At 43.0% G+C, this 5,696-nt stretch overlaps 1 long non-coding RNA gene across 1 annotated transcript; it reads left to right on the top strand.

Annotated features, from left to right (window-relative positions):
* Nucleotides 1-1,482: 1,482 nt before the first annotated feature.
* LOC138672340 (uncharacterized) lies at nucleotides 1,483-5,325 on the top strand. Its single transcript, XR_011319720.1, has 3 exons — nucleotides 1,483-1,575; nucleotides 4,140-4,373; nucleotides 5,125-5,325. It is a non-coding gene; the product is annotated as an uncharacterized lncRNA (long non-coding RNA).
* Nucleotides 5,326-5,696: the final 371 nt, after the last annotated feature.

Below are 5,696 nucleotides of genomic sequence, written 5' to 3' on the forward strand. Positions count from 1 at the left end.
AGCATGCCACGGCCGTGACGCCGCACAGTCTGAAGAAGCAGGAAGGAGGTGAGTGAGAGGCGATGATATGCACTGCGCATGCCCATGGATCCCTGGCCCGCAGTGGGATTACATTAGATGACACTGCGAGGCTGGATCTCGGGCAGCTTGGACGCACAGGCACTGCCAGCCTGACACCTAAATGATGTCAGAAGACGGGCACCGCTAACTGTGCATGGCCAAGGGATAACATTACAGCGCGGGCTCTGTGACAGAACCAAACAACGTTGAGGAGGTGGCGCACGGCACCAAGGGGGTTGGAATGACGGCTGTGCTGTGTCACATTACAAAGGAAAGTCCCACTTCCGGGACGGATTGACGGTGTGAGGGGACACATTATATGAGTGTGTACTTCAGCGTTTGCAAGGAGCATAATTTTAGGAGCCACCATTTTCCATGTGCAGTATTACTGCTGTACAAGATGGCTCTTTCAGCAACAAATGCCTGGGGAAGGGGGGTTAAAGGTTCCCTTTCAACTTGCTCCACTGCAGGCTTCGGCCTACACTCTGCTCCTCTTTGATTCCCTGGGTTTCAACACTGTCAGATGCCACCTGGAAGTGTTGTCTACACAGAAAAAACACTAGCTGATGTGTCAGTGGGGTTCAGCACCGCCAGCTGTTCCCCTGCTGTGTAGTCGGCAACGTGTCCAGCACAAGCCACGCTGGCACAACAGAACAAAAGCTGCCACCAGTGCAGGCTTCGGCCTACACTCTGCTCCTCTCCTCCTCCTGCTGACCCTGGGCTCTAACACCGCCAGTTTTTGCCCGGAACTGCTAGCTGCACAGAGAAAAACACCAGCCAATGTGTTAGTGGGGTTCCGCACTGCCAGCTGTTCCCCTGACGAAGGATTCTCGATCCGAAACGCGCGTCAGGGCGCGTTCTGCTTACACTCACCGCTACATTCAGGTAAACCATGGCACCTATAGTCATATTCTGTGACTGATTTCCTATGCAGCTGCAGGTCACGATATGGCTATGTCCTTTACTAAGCAATTGATTCGGTCTTACATTCAACTATAGATTCTATTAAGACATATGTGCACTGATCATTGCGGTTTTTTTTGGTTTCCTGTTATACTTCTCTATACATGTATTTGCCCCTCTAGTACATTTTATGGGTTATTTTTATATATAACATTTGGTATATGCCATTGTGCTATGTACATTTGAGTATTATATATGTTTATATAACGTATGCGGTGTTTGTGTAGGCTGATACACATTGTGTGTGGCTAGCGCCACTTTGCCATCCTTTTTTTCTTTTTCTGTCCCTATGTGTTACTAATAAATATACTTTTTTTGAACTACTTCATACATCTTTTTGTGGTTTTTTCTATTATATTGATCCTTGTAGTTCGGTTTTTTTCTTCTTTATTGTATTCCTCATTTACCGAATGGTCAGCCATTTTTTGTTTTTTAATTTTTTATTTTTTTTTTCCTTTATCAAGCTTTGCGATATATTGTGTTTGTACATGAGGAAGAGAGGAAGAGGAAGGAGGCAATGCAGATCGACAAAGGATGACTACGAGATCTCAGGTAGGGATACCTCTACATCCACCAACATTGTATACAACATTTCATCACAGATCCTCTCCCCAGCCGACATGACACTCCTGAAAAAAGGCCTCACATTCTGTCCAGTTCCCCACTTTGATTCTTTCCAGGTTGACCAAGAGTTACATCGATTCTTTCGGACTCTGAGATTAAAAGCTCACTTCGCTGATCGCTCACATGATCAAGCAGACGATCCTCCAGTTACACCGACATGTTTTTCTTTAAAGTCCCTTGGCCTCAGAGTAGGTAGTACCTTCCAGCCACCACGAACATACCATCCAGTTGAGACCTTTATTTCGATAGTACAAAAGGACGTGACATCAATCCTGGATTCCATTGAGAAAGGACATATGAAGATCAGAAATAATCTATCTCAGGAGGAATATAGATCTCTCCTTGAGATTAAGAACAATAAAGACTTAATCATTAAGCCCACTGATAAAGGGGGAGCGATAGTGGTGCTAGACAGGTCATATTATATGGAAGAGATACGGATGCAATTAAGGGATAATACGACCTATACCCCAATACCTCACAATCCTACCTTCGAGATAGCAAAACAGATCCAACGTGTTGTCACACACTATCAGGGGTTGGGGACCATTGACTCTAGGTTGGGGGATTTTCTTATCAATAGGCATCCAGTAACACCAGTCTTTTACACACTTCCTAAAGTGCATAAAGACCTATGGAAACCTCCCGGCAGACCTATAGTCGCATCCACCAACTCTCTATTATCCCCTTTGGCTATTACATTGGATAAAATTCTATCTCCGACCGTGCCAAACATGAGATCTTTTTTAAAGGACACAGCACACTTTTTGAAGCTATTGAGGGACCTGGGCCCCCTTCCCCCACAATCGGTTCTGGTCACCATGGACGTGACAAGTTTGTATACCAGCATTGGGCACCAACAAGGTATTGAGGCTGTCATGACATACCTACAGCAACATACGACCTTCACCTCTGACAAATTGTCCTTTTGTCGCGACCTACTCGGACTGGTTCTTACAAAAAACTTTTTTCTGTTTGAGGACCAATATTATATGCAGCGGAGGGGGACCGCGATGGGGTCTAATGTCGCGCCCCCTTACGCGAATATATTCATGGACTTTTTTGAAAACACCTATGTCTACTGTCATCCTCTGTTCATTTCTCATGTATTTTTTTGGCAGCGTTATATAGATGACGTGTTCCTCATTTGGACGGGAGATGTAGAGACACTTATTGGCTTTCATAGTGATTTAAATTTGTGCACACCCAATATTGAGTTTTCTATTCAATATGATCATGGGTCTATCAACTTTCTGGATACATTGGTATTGATAAAACCAGGCGGCCTAGTCGAGACGGATTTGTATGTTAAACCAACAGATAAGAATAGTCTTCTTTTATATACGAGTAGCCACCCCCATCATGTCAAAAAGGCTCTACCCAAATCCCAGCATGAAAGGATTAAGAGGATAGTTTCGAACCCACTAGTTCGTTCTCGTAGACATCTCGAGATGGACTTTAAATTCCGGGAGAGGGGTTATCCCTCATCTATTTCAGGGGTATCAGAAAATATTGATATATCTACACGAGACAGAAATAAGACTCCCAGGATAGCCTTTGTGAATATGTTTCACCCCTTCAAACGGCCCATACATCAGAGTATATTTAGACATTGGAATATCCTGCAGACCTCATATCCCGATATCCCGGAATTTAATTCTCGACCATTAATTTGTAATACTAGATCTGACAATCTCAGGAACTATCTTGTAAGAGCAGATGTCGGCTCAGCAATAGTTACACCACAACAACGTATTCTGAGTACTCCACGGAGAGGGACCTTTCCTTGCTTGGGGTGCCGCCAATGTTCAAATATCATAAAGGGGGACTCCTTTACACACCCACGGACTGGGCGCAGATTTCAGATTAAGGGTCACTTCACATGTGATTCTACGTATGTGGTGTATCTCATTAAATGTCCATGCGGTCTCGGATATGTTGGGGAGACTACCCAGCATATCCGAGACCGCATTTCTCAGCACAAATCAACCATTAGGTGTTCACGTAGCTTACTACCCATTCCTGCCCATTTTTTGGAGCATAGGCATACTATTGCACAACTACGTTATCAGGTGATTGACAGTGTTCCTTTAGCCAGGAGAGGTGGCGACAGGATTAAAAAACTTAAGGCCCGTGAATCCTACTGGATTCATAAGCTGCAAACACTTTCTCCCCTTGGCCTCAACAGGGATTATGACATTGTCTATTGATTTACAATTATTCTGCCATTTGTTATTTTGTTTGACTTTTTAGGAATTGCTGGAAGGTACCTCCTCCTACGTGGAGGTCTGTTATCTCCTTCTATTTTTACTTCAGTAATTGGGAGTATTATTGTTATTATTATTATTGTTATTATTTTTATCATTTTTTATTGTCTTATTTTGTTGTATATGTTTTTCTTTTCATTTAGGTCTCCTTTTTTCTTTTTGATCACTTATTTTACTTTATTTCTATTCGTTTGTCATATATTCATCTTATTTCCTTTCTTATAGGCTGGCTCCGATTTGCGCTAACTGCGCATGCGCCGATGACGCTCTACACCCGGCTATCTCCGGCTCCCTTCGGCGCTTCACTTTCTTCTAGCGCCTGCGCACTAGGTATCCTGACCTCCTGGGCACCCGGAAGTTCTTTTCTCCTCCTCCATTCACTGCGGTCGGCGGGCACATATAAGCGCGGCTTTGCGCTCTCTCCACCACGGACCTCGCTTAGTCGGACCACCACTACTGGTAATGTCTCTTTGTCATACTGTCATACTTTTTGTGTATGTTTTTCACGTAGCTATCTGGGTCTCCTGCAGTTACCGTTTATCTCAGCAGTCGGCTCCTCTTTTATAGGTCTTATTTCATATGCCGTGTGTTTCCCTTTGTTGTCCTGGGCCCCATTTGGCTTTAATGTTTTTCACACTATATTGCTTCATCTTTGGTTTTGCTTTATATCTTTTTCTTTCTTACTCAGACCTATTTATTTATTTATTTATGTCCCTATACTTTCCTTTTTTTATGTATGGTTGTTCTGTATATATGTATATGAGTGTGTGTATATGTGTGTATATGCTAGTATGCATGTGCCTGGGTGTTTTGTAGATTGGTGTTTGAATGTGTATTTGTGTTGTTATATGTGTCGGTATATGTGCTTGTATAGATGTTAGTGTGAGTTTATATTTTGATTTTTCTTGGTTTTTTCTTATCTGTACTTTTTGTTTTCCCTCCACTTTTTCTTTTCTTTTTCTTCCCTTGTTTTCCTTTTTCCTTTTTCCTCTCCGTTTCGGATGGTTTTCTAGTTTGACTGGTGGCTATTTTGTCTGTCAGTCCTATTCATATAGTATATCCCAGTTCGTATGTATGGTCTTTTGCCTCCAAGCAGGGATTGTTCTATATTGTATATCCTATGTATTCTAGGCTTTGGTGTTTTCCAAAAGTTTTGGTTATTTTTGGTCATATGTATTTAAGTGTATTTATCTGTTTAATATCATTACAGATACATGTACAGGTTTACTTGAAAAAGGCTCATAAGCCGAAACGTCGAAAAATTACCTGTGGAGTGATGAATATTATTGTTCATTTTTTCTAAGACGTGTGCGGTGCATTAATGTTATTTGATACGTCATTTACAACGTTTGGAATTTTCCAATAAATCTTCATGAATTGCATCTGACTTCTATTGTGTGCCGGAGTTATTTTTCTGTACATGTTCTACTATATTGCTTGTGAAGTGTGCTTTTCCCTTTCTAATGGTACGCAGCACCACCCTTGGTAGCGCTGCCCGTCTTCTGACATCATTGGTTGGCTGCCTGTGCCTGTGCGTCTGCCCTGCCCGACACAACCCCCCTCGTTGTCTCATATATTTTGGCTGCGAGGGTGTGATTGATGGGCATGTGCAGTGCATATGTTCGCCTGTCTTAACTCATCTCCTTCCGCCTTCTTCAGACTGTGCGGCCTCATGGCCGTGGTAGGCGATAAGGAATCAGCTGAGGCCACCCAGTCTGAAGCAGGTGTAAGGATATGTGTTAGCGGCAAACATATTCACTGCACAAGGCCGTGAATCCCAGC

The sequence above is a fragment of the Ranitomeya imitator genome, chromosome 3 (genome assembly GCF_032444005.1).
Source record: "Ranitomeya imitator isolate aRanImi1 chromosome 3, aRanImi1.pri, whole genome shotgun sequence".
Taxonomy (NCBI): domain Eukaryota; kingdom Metazoa; phylum Chordata; class Amphibia; order Anura; family Dendrobatidae; genus Ranitomeya; species Ranitomeya imitator.